The 17,627-nt window shown below is 37.3% G+C and overlaps 1 protein-coding gene across 2 annotated transcripts in view; it reads right to left on the bottom strand.

Moving 5' to 3' along the window:
* The window catches only part of CSMD1 (CUB and Sushi multiple domains 1), a 1,217,927-nt gene that overhangs the window by 504,718 nt on the left and 695,582 nt on the right, over positions 1 to 17,627 (bottom strand). The window lies entirely within an intron of this gene.

Here is a 17,627-nt window from a genome sequence, read left to right on the forward strand (position 1 = left end):
AAACCAAAAAAAAGGGGGGGGGGGGCGGATAGCAAAGCAACAGCAACAACAAGTAATATAATTTATCCAAGTTTACATATACGGTATAGAAACTGGTTGAATTATAGTACTATTAATACAATTACTTCCTCTTCTTCTTCTTGAACAATGTAGTTGATCATATCTAAGTATTTTGGTAAAGTGTTAAAATTTAAGTCTTATAAAATCGATACAATATTTTAAGTAATCATTTTCACTGTCATGAAGGTATATGGAAAACCTAGTGGTGGAATAATTGAAACATAATACAATGAAACCAGTAGGACCAGAGTTTGAATCTCTACTCAGCCATGAAAACCCACTGGGTAACTCTGGGCAAGTCACACTCTCTCAGCCCCAGAGAAAACCAAAATCAAACCTCCTCTGAACAAATCTTGCAGAGAAAACCCAACACCAGGTTCTCTTTGGGGTTACCATAAGTCGGGGAAAAAACCTGAAGGCACACAACGACAACCATAATGCTCAACTATAGAATTCAAAGCTGACAATAATATCATGGATTACCTATAGAAGAGGTTCTCAACCTGTGGGTCCCCAGATGTTTTGGCCTTTGACTCCCAGATTTCCTAACAGCTGGTAACATGGCTGGGATTTCTGGAAGTTGTAGGTCAAAACACCTGGGGACCCACAAGTTGAGAACCACTGACCAAGAGAGACACATTTTCATTAGGAACAAGTGAAATGGAAAGACATATGTGATGGCTACAAACCAAAGGCAGGTGCTGTTTTTAGATGCTGTGCTTTATTGGATAGTAATACCCACCAACTGCCCACTTCCGATCATGCTGTTCTGCACATAATACAAATTACCCAAGACTTCAGGCTTCTTAAGATTGTGCTCACCTGGTATTATATCATCATTTCACATACAGACAGAAATGTGATCAAATGAAGTGATGAATGTCAAGATCAGTCAAAAGCTGTAACTTATGATTCAGAGCACTGTCAGTTAACAACATTACATCTGACCTTGCTGTGTTCAAGTTCAAAGACATTAAGTTACTTACAAAATAAACACTAAACAAGCAAGCAAGCAAATAAGCCTGGGCCACACTCCAGCACAGAATTAGGCATGCTTCAGTGGCCCACCATCAATGGGTTTAGTGCTAAAATATGTAATCATCCCAATTATATATCAAGACATCAAGACAAAACAACATAAGTGTGAAACAATACTGTGTTAATTAATAACATATAAAATGTGTGTGAGAGAGAGTGTATAAATACCTTTTTAGTACAGGGAAAACTAGTAAAAACATAATCAGTCTATGGAAGGTTTAAAGAAATTGAAGCAATACAATTTTAGGAGGAATTGTTCCAAATGTATTAACATTTTGGATCTAATATGGAGAAAGACAAATTATTTTAATATATAGCTATTATGGTTGGTATGAAAACAACCCAATATCCTTAATTGTGTCATTTGTCAGGCTCTCTTTTCCATCGCCGTGATGTACTTGGGTATTTTGTTTTTCCCCCTGAACAATTAAAACAATAAAAACAAATCAGTTGCATTCTGCAAATACGCTATTTGTCCAGAGAGTATGTTGTTATGCATGTAGAAAACACAATATGGGAGCACTTAGTTTAAAAATGTAACAGAAATATTAAATCTACAAATTACTTAAATGTTTAAGTTAACCAGTAACACTGAGGACTGAAGAAAACAATGCCATTTTAGCAATCCTAGCATATTATGCTTCTATCAGGACATCTTTATGGCAAAAATAGATTTGTCTTCCGTGATTAGTATAATTGTGATTGGTGCTATCTACATGCTGGGATGATGTCTGTGCAGATCATCTTATTATTTGATGCAGTTTTATAGTATCACCAAATCAAAGGTTCGAAAAGATACTTTTTGAATCATATCACAAAGAATGCCCTAGATTTTGATTTTTCCAACTTTTGGATTTAATTGACTGATACCTTAAAAGATGCCAGGATTTCTAATGTAAGATTAGTTCAGTGAAATGTTCAGTAATCTATCTGTAGAACCAAAACAATACAGTCTGTAAATTTGGACAAGGAAGGAATCAACTATTCTATTTGTGTAAATACATTTGAAATGCATCTTATACTTTGCTGAATATTTGGGAAAAAACATTTTAAATTTAGGTACCAGTGTTATAATTTAACAGTGCTAATTCATAGAGTTCAGCAAAGCATAGATCAGAACAACTATAAATTGTAACAAAAGGAATTGGTGTGCCAGGGTGTTTTATTTTTCTGATGAGTAACTTATACTTTGGACAAGAATTGAAAAAGAAGAAATAGAATGGTTTTTAGTTAGCTGGGGTGTCAGACAAAGGTATACTTGATTACCATATCTGTTTAATTTATATGCATGCTTGATATATCACCTATCAAAAGGGATTAGATTCAGATGAAGGAGGTGTGAAAATTGAAAGAACCACCTCAATAATTTAAGATAAGCAGATGAAATCACATTATATGGAGAAAACAGCAATGACTTGCAACAACTACTGATGAAAGTTAAAGAAAGTACAAGAGTAGTTGCATTATAAAAGTTGCATCACAGTTGCATTACAAAACAAAAATAATGATCAAAGAAATTGACATAACTTTAAAATTGGTGATGAGGATACTGAAATTGTTCAATTTTTCCTATAAATTTGCTCAATCAACAATCTGTAGTTAGGAAATGAGGAAAAAAAAGACTAATGCTTCAAAAGGGAGCTGTGAAAAAAAATGTTATAACTGGATACTAAAGTCAATATCTCATCCAGAACAAGGTATTTACAATTTCTCTGTGTAGATGTGAAAACTGAATAATGAAGAAAGTGGTAAAGAAGGGAGAATGAACTCATCTGAAATGTTATACTAGAGGAAAGTTTTATAAATAGTATGGATTGCGGATAGACAAATAACAGAAGAAACCAAAACAATACTGCCTTGGTGCCACCTTAAAATGTACACTTTAAAATGTACTTGTTCTGACTTGCAAAGAAATTCAACTTAAGAACAAATCTACAGCACATATCTTGTTCCTAACTTAGGAACTGCCTTTATAAACCTGCCAGTGAAATACCTGCCAAAAGAGACAGGGAATATGCAGTAATATACATACCATATATACCATGTATAGGTCAACCTCAAATATAGGTGAAGGTAATGTTGTGGCTGAAAATATAAATTTGATATGACCTATGAATAGGTTGAAGGTCATTCTGTGGAGAGGGGAAAGCACTAGTCCTGCCTCAGAGGGCCAGCTGCAGCTGGCTGTCACTGCTGTCATTTTCCTACCCAATAATTCAAATATCCAAAAGCTGTGCTGTGCCAGAAAGAGTACAGGAGGTTGGTAGTTTTTATTGGTTCTCTCAGGATGGACTGATTTCTCACCTTTCAGAAAAGGTGAGGGCTCCTTTTTAAAATAAGGGTTAAGGTACAAGTACTCACACTGACCCATAGATAGGTCAACCAACATTGTTGGGCTTATTTATTTATTTTTGACTAAATTTTCCACACTTATAAGAAAATGAGCATTTAGGGTTCGTTCTTTTCAAGGCACCAATCTTGTCCCAAAATTCCTCCATTTTACTTTTTGCATTGGAAGGCGAGCCGGGACATATAGCTCAGGATCATGCTCTGATAGCTCAATTTCTAGTCAACAGTATGCTATGACTAAATGTAACTCAAGTGAAAAGGATATAACAACATGAATAACAGTACATTTTTATGGATATCTCACAATAAGGATTCTATGGTACAAGAAAGATGATGAAAGGCATTTCCTACTCTGTGATTTCTCACAATTATAAGAAGTAAATTCCTACAAGTTGCACTTTGAGTTGAAAATAATGTCCTGTTTTGACATTAGGGATATAATTTAATATTCCCACTAACATGCAGTCATTAATTACAGTGGTGTTTCAACAAAGCTAAATGTAGAGTTAAACTAATTTAATTGTGGGAAGTCTACAAACTAAAATAAGGTAATGAGTGTGGTGTACAGAATCTGCATGCAAATTCTGATTCCTTCTGGGTACCTGACAAATAGCAGCAGGATGGGGCTGTTCATTATGGGTATATATAAATCACACACACATACAATTAGAAAACTGCCCTTGAAATTACATTCTAGGATGTGTAAGTCATGAATGGAAGAATACAGTATGTTGTTTCATTTCTCCCACATTTGAAAATAATGAAACCCTATGTTCCTTTTAGGATATAATTTTCTCATTAACTCTTGTAAGTCTTTTCTTATCAAAAATTGATGGATTTCTCTACATTCCTATCAAAAATGAGGAAAAGAAAGTTGTCAGTCATCACTATGGGTCAAATTCAATATGTACAGCTATTTCTGGTACACAAAAGATAATCTAGTGATAGACTACTCTTCTTTGTTGGCTCTGATCAGCTTCTCATCTTCATGTTTCATAGCAAGTGCATTTCAGAATCAGAAGAATAGAAGCCATTTAATTTTTGTTTATATACGTTGAGTGTCCTGAAATCTGAAATGCTCCAAAATATGAATCTTTTGGAACTACAACAGGTACATACCTGTACTGTGTTTGAGAGCCTAGAGAGACAGAGAGGAGGAGGAGAATGATATGCCTGGAACAAGATGTGACTGTATGCGAAATGGCGAGAATGTATTCATCCCGACCTTTCACAGATTCGAAAGTTTCTCTCCAGCCAAATGAGCAGAATCATTGAAGGTGGAAGTGGGTTGCTAGGGGCTGTCAGAGTTGGCAGTGACAACTGGGTTCTGGATGAAATTTGGATAGGACATGCACTGACTGTGAGCAGGGCTCTAGCAATGAAAGCAGGGGGAGCAAGGGGGGTTTCACAAGGCTCTCCACTAGGTCAAATCAAGAGATGGTTGCCAATGGCCACTGCTGCCACATTCCACCCAAGATTTCACTTTGGCTGGGAAGGGGCAAACATGGGAGAGTCACAGCAGCAGTCTCTGCAAAGTATGACTGTGAATGTTATTGTGCCTTTCTCTCTCCAATTTCCCTCCCCTCCACAGAGGTGGGGGAGCCCAAAGAATGCATGCCTGACAGTCAGGGCTTATTGCCATCTTTGGAGCTGACCCATGCCATTTTATAAACAGGTACCTGTACTACATTCCAAAATTTGAAAATATTCAAATATGGAACACTTATGTATCTCCATGGCATGGGATTGGATTGGACAGCCATTATGATTTTTTCTATGATTTCATGAAGTAGTCCCAAACATTTAAAATTAGAGACATTCTATCTGTATTGCACATATTTCTCATACCATAAGCTGAAAACTTGACACAAGACATACATGGGTTGCTGTTTACATTAGCGATGGACAAGTGTAAAAGATTAGGTGGCAGCATTGGCATTAGCCTCCCAAGAAGACCTTGAAGGAGCATATCCCCTGAACCAGTTTCCACAACAATTGCCCCCAAATGCTCTGTAGAGATGTGAGGGCATTTTCTCCATGTCTACAGGTCTTCCTGGGTCATTTCAGCCTTTACAAAAACGAAGTAAGTGGAACCCACTTATTTTTCACCTCCTGTTTTGAAAAGATTTCTTCTTAACCTAATTTGAAAGAAATGGTCTCCAAAATGTGACATAAACCATTCCAAACCACCTAGGGGATATATGAAGGACAGGGGGGAAAACAGCAGCCAAACATGGTAGAATATCTTAGATGATATTTTAGGCCACAAAAAAACCGAATGCACAAATATAAGATGGAGATACTGTAGTTGGCTCAGCATTGCTACATGTGAAAAAGCCCGTGGGATTATTAAGAATCACAAATTGTATATGATCAAATAAGGCCAAAGCTATCTTAGCCACCATTAATATAATCATAGCCAGCATTAATAGAATATTCTGAACTGATCAGGACTTCTCTGGAGACCTGTGTTGAGTTCTGGGTATCTCATTTTAAGAAGTCAATAGACAAACTGGAGCATGTTTAGCATCATCAGCATGATAAGAAATAAGGAAGAAAAAAGGTACAAGAACAGGTTGAAGGACCTGGGTATGTTCCGCTTGGTGAAGAGAAGATTGATAGGTGACATGATAACATTCTTTAAATACTTCAAGGGCTGCCCCAAAGAGGAGGGTGCTATCATGTCTTCTGTTGCCACAGAAGGCAGAACTAAGTGAAATAGTTTAAAGTTACACAAGAGTATATTTCAATTGAACATTAAGACCTCTTTTACACTGTCATATAAAATTGAGATTATCTGCTTTGAACTGAATTATGTAGACTCAAATAATCCAGTTCAAAACAAATAATGCAGATTATCTGATTTGATAATCTGGATTATATGGCAGTGTAGAAGGGGCTTAAGAGAAACTTAATGAAAGTGCTATTGGATCAGCAATTGAATCAATTGCTTAAAGAGATGTTAAGTTCTTCAAAGAGACTGGGCAGTTTCCAGTTGGAGATGTTCTAGGTGGAGATTCTGCACTGAGCAGGAGGTTTGACCAGGTGGCCTGTAGGGCCTCTTCCAATCCTATAATTCACTATTTAGTATCTGTTTTAAATATAAAAAAAAACCAGTTAGGTCAGAAATTGATTAAGCAAGAGAATTCCTTCTTAGGTAATTATTTTCTTCATTGTAGTGCACAAATGCAATTTTTGATAACTTAAAAATGTTGGTTATAAATCTCAACTAGCTAGTTATATCAGTTTCAGAATTGTGATGACTCTTATATTCATAGGATTTGAAGTTTTGTGAAGTATTTAGAATTCTCTCCTTGTGTCCCTCTCCAAATTGACATTAGCTTAACATAACTATTCCGTGTGGGCACACCCCTTTTTGAACAAATCCCTCCCACATACGGGCAGACACTGCCCTTTCTCTTATGCTGCAATCCTGATCATTTTATGATGGTTTAATAGCCTAATTAAAACACTCCGTTCATCCATAATGAAACACTCTCCCAAAGTACAACATACTTATGCTGACATAAAAAGTGACATTTAGCTTAACAGCCCATTTTTAAACTTTAATATTCTACACTGGTGCTTCCTTAATTACCCATTAGACTTTTTTTTAAGTCATGATATTTTGGTTCCCATTCTACAGTCATCACAACAATTTTCAGAAGTGACATCATTATCAAGTTCCCATTCACAGCCAGGGTGGCTAATAAGAAAGACATAGACTCTTCTATAAAAGTTACCATCAAATCTTGAATATTTGATAATATTTTGTCTTACACAAAGAGAATGGTGAAGATGATGATGATGAGTGAGAACATTTGTGGCAGTTTTATTCTGGAGACAGCCCCATTTTTCAGACAGGTTCAAAATCAGGGGCTACCATTACACTACTGCAGACCTTCATAGATTTTTAAAAATATACCACATTTGTCCAGTAGTAATGGTTGAGAACCCAGATAAGGAAATTTCATAACTAAAGGACAGGCTAGAGAATAACTATCAAATTATTTTCTCTCTCTCTCTCTCTCTCTTTTTTTTACAGCAAAGTGTGTCCAATTGTTTACTAGCTTATTGCAGTATTTAGACTTGGAGTCTTTTGTTAATTATAACATATTGTCTCCGAGCCAATGTTATCACTAAAGGTACTTTATATCACTGTGGGAAAACAGTAATCTTTTTCAGATATATTGCTCCTTCTCACACAGCTTCTTTGGGTACACTAAGTTGAAAAATATCAAAGAGCTATTCTGATAACTTAGGTTCCCAGTAAAAAGTCTAATTCTTTATAATATGTGGATTGGATATATATACAATCCAGAAATAAATATGATTACTGCTGAACTATTCTTTATTTGCAACATATGCCAGAGATGTTGACATTTCTTATGGTATTTATCTGTCACCGCCAATCTTAAGCCTGACAATAAGACCTTGATATGTATGATCTTAAAGCTAAGCACATTGGAAAGTGACAGATGTTAACCTTATTAAAATCATTCCATTCCTATAGTTAAAGTGCTGCTGATTGCAATGTGATTGTAGCAGCTCAAGTCTGCGTATGCTGTCACACTTTCTGTGAACAGTTATTTTGACATTTAGTGAGAATTTAAAAATCCAGAAATATCCTAAGGAATAGTGCTGCCTAGTTAATTTTTCGTTTTTAATTAAGTAGTAAGGTAAAAACTGTTACTTAGAAATAAATCCTCAGCAAACTTCACAAGGAATACTGAAACAAGTGTGATTGTAGTTGCTCTGACTCTTCTGACATGGTGAACCTAAGGTGAACCTATCACAGGGTTTTCTTTAGCAGAATTTGTTCAGAAAATGGTTGCTTTCACCTTCCTCTGATCTTGGCAATGTGACTTGCCCAAAAAAACCCGGACGTTTCCATGGCTGAGCAGTGATTCTTAGGGTCACCATAAATCAGAAATAACTTGAAAGTAACTAATCCCAATTGAAGTATATCTTTTGCTCCTCAGTGAAGTCAGATAGTTAATGAGATAATAATACACACACAGACACACATATATACACATATTTTATAAAGTATGTACACACATACACACACATTTATCAATTCATTGGAATACTATATTGGCTACTTAGTTATGTCTGCATAACTAGTTAATGCCACTGACATGAACCTTAGCAGTTAGCAACCTGTGTGGGAGATTATCTGTTCTACTGGTTATAGATGAAATGCCCTTTTCCTTGTGCCCAGAGGCGGCCCTAGGTAATTTTCAACGGTAAGCAAATAGTATTTTGCCCCCCCCCCCCCGCCCCAACCCAATCACTGATATATATTTTCTGTTCGCCATGGGGGTTCTGTGTGCCATATTTGGTTCAATTCCATCATTGGTGGAGTTCAGAATGCTCTTTGATTGTAGGTGAACTATACATCCCAGTAACTACAACTCGCATATGTCAAGGTCTATTTCCCCCCAAGAGCACCTCAAGAGTGCCCCCGGACAAAATCAACTCTACTGTGAATGCTTACTTTGCGTAATGGTTGAGCCGCCCCTGCTTGTGCCCCCTTGTCACCAGTAGAATAGATCCCACTGTTAGACTAGCTACTGGCTATTAATCCTTAGGATTCGAAAACATAGATCACGTACAGATCTATACTTTGGGTCTGTAACGGCAATATTGAATACCTACTGTTTTTAAAATATAAAAATGCTCTTTAATCCCATTCAGAATTTCTCATATATACATTCTGATGGAAAGAAAAAGTTCTCACGGGCTTAGCATGGGCTTGAAGGGGAGGAAAAATATTGTCCTTACACCCTCAAGTGAAAAGAAATTACATCAAAAAGTGCTATTAGTAAGGAAGTACACTTGGCTCACCCCTGCAGCACAGAATTATCAGGTTATTAGTTGTTATGTGAAATTTACTTCTAAGAGATAACATATGAGCTTGTACTTTCCTTTTTTAGCAGTGAGATATTCCATGACAACAAATCCTCCATCCACAGACTCAAGTGAGGATCAGATAATCATAGAATCATAGAGTTGGAAGAGACATCATGGGCCATCCAGTCCAACCCACTGTCATGAAGCAGGTTATATTGAACAAACTACATTAACAAAAATAAAAATGATAGGCTGCATTTGAATAGGAAGAATGAGGTTGAGGGGCATGCAAAATTGGGTTTTAGAGAATAAAGGACAACATAGGTTATATTAGCAAATGATGGATCGAAAAGGGAGGGATAGGCTGAACAGGATATACTGTGTAACTTACCATTCAATTAGAAAAGTGATCTCATAATGGTCATGGATAACCTGGTGTGATCTTTCTTTTATTCTGTTATCCCTGTTTCTAGACCAGGGGTTCCCAAAGGTTGGTTCTCCAGATGTTTTGAACTTCAACTCCCAAAGTCCCGCCAATCTAGGCCAATGGTCAGGATTTTGGGACCTGAAATCCAAAACATCTGAGAACCAAAGCCAGGGAACCACTGCTCTAGACTAAGCATCAAATGGGCCAACTCAAGGAGCGTCTTGTATATATGTTGATGACTTCTTGTCAAGTTGGAGTTGGCATGTTGTGTTGTGTGTGTATAAGAAGTTTGTTATGAGAATATTTTATTATAATGTTTTTCTATATTATCTGTTATTTCTGGAGAAGTGCTCAGCCTTCTAAATAAAAATAAATAAAAATTATGCTTGAAAATTAGGAGGAAAGACAACATCAGCCTCTGGTATTACATAATGGTAAAAATCATGCCATTCCAAAAAAAAAAAAAAAGTAGATCTCAGCAAGGGCACAGAAGTCCACTTTGGATATCTTGAAATAGCTAGCTCGATTGTAGTGTTTCTCCTTTGCTGGACTCCTTCAAAATAAATGTGCATGGACTAAGACCTTTTTAAATGTATTACTCTTAACAGTAAATGAACGTTTAAAAGAACAATGATGCTAATTGTTAGGCTAATAGAGAACCATATGATGCAGGAATATAAATTATTCAACACTTAATTACAGAGTCCCAAACAGAAGGGAATAGTTGATTAAGCCTAGGAGTATTTTCATTGTCATTAATATAGATGATCGAAAAAACATAGCTAGATTAAGAGGCAGCTTTTAGACAGTAAGCTATAAACATTACATTTTTTTGTAATAAGAAATAGATATGTAAAGATGTCCCAAGTGAATTTCAAACATTTCCATTAGCAACAGCAATGACACCCTATAATAAGCAAGGAGAAAATACTAATAGAATTGTGACAATACCCTTATAAATATTGTCATGCAGTGCTTAATTTATGCAGAATATTAAATGTTAACTTTTCAAACAATCAACATGATATATAGCATGAATAATTCTTTGTTCATTATCAGTGATTAATGATTTTCTCTCTTCTCTATTGCTCAAAGGTTATTTGATCAAAATCAGATTATATCTTTGGCCAATTGCTAATTTTATTGGAAAAATAAGAAGCAGAACTGTTATGATATATGAATACCAAACAGTAATTATTTTGTCATTCAAATATAACAACAGCAATGCAGGTCTTATATCTTAATCTTCTCTTTTGAACAAAAACTATATAACTACAAATGTTGTGTTGAAAACATTGGATTCCTGATCATTCTACTGCCGTTCATGCAACATCTATTCAGGGGAGTGAGTTGTATCCAGTCTGCCTTCTTTTTTTTTCTTCTTGCCTTCTTGTCCAACTATTTGAAACAAAGGAGTAGGAGTCATGGCATAAGAAAGCCTAAGAGAGGGAGGTGTGATCTGAAAGCAAGAAGGTCTGAGGTGGCTGGCTCATATCAAGACTAAACATGTTATTGTAAAGCATGAGTAAGCACAGTTTTTATGTGGCCTATAAGGCCATTTTATGCCCCATTCCCTCTCAGGGATGGAAATGTCTGACAGTAAGTTCATCTCAGTGGGCCTTTGTGGCAATTCTTTGTGATTTTGGTGCGTCTTGACCCATTTCTAGGCCAAAGGAAGGTCTTTTATTTTTTACAAATTAAAAGTAAACTAGAAATAGCTAGAAATTGTAGACAAAAAAAATTAAGTGTAAACAACCTAGACTGACTTAGCTATGAGTCAATGTACTGTACCTTAACACTTTTTAAAAAATATGCCATCTCTAAATATAATGACAAAAGGCAAGAACTTAGTCCGTCCCTACTTTCTCCACCATTGGATTTTTGGAATTCCTGACCAGGAAAATGATAGTGGTTAGGATTGGCTGGTCCCCTGAGGCAATGCTGGGACTTTCCCAGTTCCATGTAATGACTGCCAACTTATCCAATGGTTATATATATATATATATATATATATATATATATATATATATATATAATTTTTTCATATAATTTTTATTGCAAATACATAAGGAACGGGGAAAGGTACAAAAGTGGATTTTTTTTTTGTCGTGTCAGGAATGACTCCTGGTGTGAGAGAATTGGCCATCTGCAACGACGTTGCCCAGGGAACGCCTGGATGATTTGATCATCCTTGTGGGAGGCTTCTCTCATGTCCCCGCATGAGGAGCTGGAGCTGATAGAGGGAGCTCATCCTCCTCTCCCCGGATTTGAACCTGCGACCTGTCGGTCTTCAGTCCTGCTGGTACAGGGGTTTAACCCACTGCGCCACCGGGGGCTCCATACAAAAGTGGATATAGAACAGGGACATTTTAACAACTTACATCGTCATTTTCTTGCATTGTTATCTAATATAGAAAATGTTTAGATGATGTTAAAAAAGAAAAAGAGGAAAAAATCAACATTTCTTTTCTAATCTAAAACAGAAGGATAGAAAAATGGGCGTACAGCATTTTAAAACAAAGAAGACAGAAAAGTTTAAAATGGAAAATAGAAAGCCCTAACACTTCCTACCTTGCCTCCCCTTTCTCACTCGCCATTTCAATCTTTCCAGCCTTCCAGCCAACATTCTGCCGAGGGGAGAGGGACTGGGGAGTTTTGGGACCCAGGGCTCCCGTGGGGCTGCCTGCCTGACTGCCTGCCTGCTCTCCTTCCTCTTTGGAGCCAGCAGTAGAGCAGTAAATGCACCCAGACTTGCTCATGTTGCAATCTTCCTCAGGGAGCTGCTCTGCTGCTGGCTCCGAAGAGGAAGGAGAGCAGGAAGGCAGGCAGGTGGGAGCGGTGGTTCCCAAAAACCCTCAGTTCCTCTCCCCTCGGTAGAATGTTGGCTGATTTGAAATGGAAGAGGGGAGAGGGAGAAGCAGGACATGCCTGCTTGGTATTGTATTCTCTTTCCCTCCAAGACAGCTCCTGTTTCTTCAGGAGCCTGACCCCTGCTCAGAGGAGGGAGGGAAGGAGAGAGGAAGAGGAGGAGGAAGGCTCCTCCTTTCTCTCTCCGTCTCTGTCTCTGCAAACATCCTTTTCCCAGAGAAAAACAGCCTTGAAAGTGAACAGGGGGAAGAGCCATCCAGCTACACCTCCTGCCACTCAGAAACACACAATCAAAGCACCCCAGACAGATGGCTCTGCATAAAAAAGCACAGAGTAGGAAGGAGACTCCACCATGCTCCAAAGCAGCATATTCCATTACTAAACAGCTTGGTTCCCCTCTTTTCTTTCCTTGTGTCTTTTGAGAGAAAGTTGGAGTCCCTTTGTGTCTCTTTGGGGTTCCCAGAGGGGGAGACTGGGCTGGTGGAGGTGGGGATTGCCATGCTCTATTTATTATTGTTGCTATTAAATTTATTATTTTACACTATTATTATTGCATTTCTTATTTTATTCTATTATTACATTTATTATTCTACCTTATTTATTATTATTATTACATTTCTTATTTTATTCTATTATTGATATTACATTTATTATTCTACCCTTACTATTATTATTACATTTATTATTTTAATCTACCATTATTATTGTTATTATTACATTTATTATTTTGCTCTATTTATTATTACTGGAAGGATACGTACTGGTAAGCACATTTACATTGAAGAAAGTTAGAATAATGATTTAATTAACAGTTTTAAATAACAGTTTTATGTAAATATTCAAAAACATTTAAACTGCTGATGCCTCAATTAATGTAATTTTATTTTTATTTTTGAAATTTGCCAGTAACTGCTGCATTTCCCACTCTTGGCTTAAACTCGAGTCAATAAGTTTTCCGAGTTTTTAATGGTAAAATTAGGTGCCTCGGCTTATATTTGGGTCAGCTTATACTCGAGTATGTATGGTACATTACAATTCATAACAGTAGCAAAATTACCATTATGAAGTAGCAACGAAAATATGGTTGGGGGTCACCACAACATGAGGAACTTAATTTAGGGGTCACGGCAGTAGAAAGGTTGAGAACCACTGCTCTAGACTGTTTTTACATGTGTTTATGCATATATGTGTGAGTTCCACAGGAGGAACTTTTATGTTCACTTTCCATAATACAGGTTCCTATCTATTTTTTCACTTAATGATAAACTATTATTTGGCATACAAATGATCCTTCCCTTAATTTTCCTAAAAGCAAATTCAGTATTTGTATTTAACAATTTATATAGATGTATGAGGCTCAGGACAAATGTCCCAAACTATATATCCCCACAAGAAATTAGGTCCAAAAACATTACAAGCAGCAGGCTTAGAGTACTGCATGAATATTGGTCCATTATACATCTCGGTAGCAGAAAGATGAAAACAATGCAAGATATAAAATTAAACTGAATTTCAGCTAGATTAAATTGTCCATAGCTGGCTTTTATTTCTTCTCTCCTCTTTTTTTTTTAAAGAGCCAACATTGTTATAACAAAGTAATTAATTTTGCATGTGATAGAAATGCAGTTACATGGAAAAGGAAGGAAGTATAGCCCATTTATTTATCTGAATAGTGAAGAACAGATGCAGAAACAAAAGAAGCTAAGTGAAAGTCAGGCAATACTTTAGAAATCCAAGACCGACATGCTAAATGCTTACTTAATGAAATTAGTTCAGCTCATTGATACAACAGATTAGCACAATAATTTTAGACATCAAAGTACACAGAATGATTTCTTCAACTTAATAGGAATCTAAATTAATTGCACATTTAATAAATATCACATTATTATGCATGTGATTATCACATAGATAGCCAAACAGGTATTGAAACCAGCAAGCAAATGTTATAAAGCTCTTTGATTTTGTAAAGTTTGAAATAATGAGACAATGGAATGAAATTAGCCTCTTTTCTAATAAACCTAGGAAACCACTATGTCCACAATGTTTGTGTTAATGATTTCTTCATCAATTTAATAAAATTTTCCCAATATAATCCCCAATTTCTCTAACTGAAAGTCTGCCCCATTCAAATATGAATGACTGAATGAAAGTTTGGTATGAGTGGGCCTTCTTGATGGTTACTCCCAGGTACTGGAACTCATTTCCTATGACTTTATATTCATTTATCTGCTGTTCTTCAATGGATGGCAAAGACAATTCAATCCCAACAGATTTTTTAGAAAAGAAAAAAAAAAGAGATTTAGTGAGGCTTTTAAAAAGTGCATTCTTAAGGTGTGTATCACCATGTTGTCCAAATGCCCGATCACTGTCTCCCAAAGCAGTTATTCTACTCCCAACTCAAGAATGGAAAATGTAATGTTGGTGGACAGGAAAAGAGATTTAAAGATGGGCTTAAAGCCAACCTTAAAAACTGTGGCATAGACACTGAGAACTGGGAAGCCCTAGCCCTTGAGCACTCTAACTGGAGGTCAACTGTGACTAGCAGTCCTGCAGAATTTGAAGAGACACGAATGGAGGGTTAAAGGGAGAAATGTGCCTAGAGGAAGGCGTATCAAGCCAATCCTGACCAGGACTGTCTTCCAGCTAGAAACTGATGTCCTCACTTCGGGAGAACATGCGGCTCAAGAATAGGGCTCCATAACCACCTATGAACCCACTGCCAAGACACCACATCTGGAAGACCATCAGCCTCAAGCTATGAGGGATCACCTAAATAACTAATAATACCAACAACTCAATTACATTTTAATTAAAACCATTTGTATACATTTGCCTAGGGTGCACCTGATTGAATTTGAACACAGTTTTGCTTGTTGAACAAGATTATCTTTACAAAAACATGCACAGAATTTTTAAAAATTCTTGAAGAGGTAAGAGCCACTGCATGTGCTCTAAACCCTTTCCCTTCCTGGCTCATAAAACAGGCCAGAGGGTGACTGGGGGAGTGGGTCAGTCAAGGTGGTGGTTAATGGCGCCTTACATCAGGGCAGGGTCCCCACAGTCCTCAAGATGGCTGTGGTAAGACCACTTCTTTAAAACCCTTCCCTAGACCCCACTGAACTGGACATCTACAGATCAGTCTCCAACCTCACATTTTCAGACAAGGTCCTGGAGTGTATGGTGGTTTCATAACTCCAAGGGTTCCTGGATGAAGCAGATTATCTAGATTCATTTCAGTCTGTTTTCAGGCCTGGTTATGGGACAGATACAGCTTTGGTCGCCTTGATGCATGGCCTACACAGAGAACTGGATGGGGGAATGTGTCCCTGTTGGTTCTTCTGGACCTTTCAGTGGCTTCTCATACCATCAACCATGGTATCTTTCTGACTTGACTTTCTGGAATGGAGCTTCAGTGGATCCATTCCTTCCTAGAGGTATGTTCTCAAAAGGTGGTGCTAGGAGACTTCTGTTTGACTCAACCACTGGGCAAGGTCATCTGGAGTTTAGGAGTGTGGTGCCATCTATACACAGATGACACCCAACTCTATCTCTCCTTTCCACCTAATTCCAAGGAAGCGGTTTCTGTGCTAAACTAGTGCCTGGCAGCTATAATGGACTGGACAAATTAAAGCTTAATCCAGAGAAGATAGAAGAGTTCCTAGTAAATCATAAGAAAGATCTGGGAATAGGGAGTCAGCATGTGTTAGATGGGGTTACATTCTCCCTGAAAATGCAGGTTTGCAGTTTGAGAGTACTCCTGGATTCAACTCTGAACTTGGAGGCCCAGGTATCAGCAGTGACCAAGAGTGCTTTTGCACTTTTAAAACTAGAGCACCAACTGAGCCTGTTATTGGAGAAGTCAGCCCTGGCCACAGTGATACATACCTTTGTCACATCCTGGTTGAACAACTGTAATGCATTCTAGATGGGGCTGCCTTTGAAAAGTGCTGAGAAACTTCAATTGGTGCGAAGAGCAATGGCCAGACTGCTAAGTGTGGCTGGCTATAAGGAGCGCACAACTCCTCTGTTGTGATAGTTCTACTGGCTGCCAACACTTTTCTGAGCTCAATTCAAAGTACTGGTTTTGACGTATAAAGCCCTACATGGCTCCAGTCTGGGTTATTTGAAAGACTGTAATTCTTTCTGTATACCTGGGAAACATCTATGATCTACTGGAGAAGATCGTCTCTCAATCCTACTATCCACTCAAGTGTGCTTGGTGGAAACATTGGACAGGGCCTTCTTCTTAATTAGTTTTTAATTGGTTTTTCTTTTGATTATTACATGTAGCCCGCTCATTGTCACTGTGTTTGTGCTTATTGCAATTTTATATTGTTATGTATTCACATGTTTTATGTAATTATGATGTTGTCATTTATTGTTTGCATTTTCGGTTTGCGTTTTCGGTTTTACTCTGTAATTTGTTGTTTGGGCTTGGCCTCATGTAAGCCACCCCGAGTTCCCATTGGGGAGATGGTGGCGGGGTATAAATAAAGATTGTTGTTTTGTTGTTGTTGTTGTTGTTGTTGTTGTTATTATTATTATTATTGGTGGCTGCTCTCAGACTATGGAACTCCCTCCCAAGAGAGACCAGGATGGTCCATCCCTGCTGGCCTTTGGCTAGCAGGTCAAGACCTTCTTCTGCAAACAGGCATTTGGGTAAAGGTAAGAGGCAGGCTTTGGGGAGGTTGGGTGGTATTGGGGAGGTTGGGCGGGATTGGAAGGAGTATGAGTTTTAAAGATATTTTTTGTGTATTGTTGTATTTTAATTTTGTTTTTCCACACAGTTTAACTGGTTTTTAAACTTTTGTATTGCACTTTTTAAACTTTCTGGTGTGGATTGTTAGCCACCTTGAGTCCCCATGGGAGAAAGATGGGTATTATTAATAATAATAATAATAATAATAATAATAATAATAATAGGAGTATTTTCTATGGCGAAAATGCATCTCTGTACTCAAACAGTCCACATGCAAATGTTGCAGAGTGTCTAAATACAACATTTTGTGCGCAGAAACAGCATTTT

This window comes from Anolis sagrei, chromosome 1, assembly GCF_037176765.1.
Source record: "Anolis sagrei isolate rAnoSag1 chromosome 1, rAnoSag1.mat, whole genome shotgun sequence".
Lineage (NCBI taxonomy): Eukaryota > Metazoa > Chordata > Lepidosauria > Squamata > Dactyloidae > Anolis > Anolis sagrei.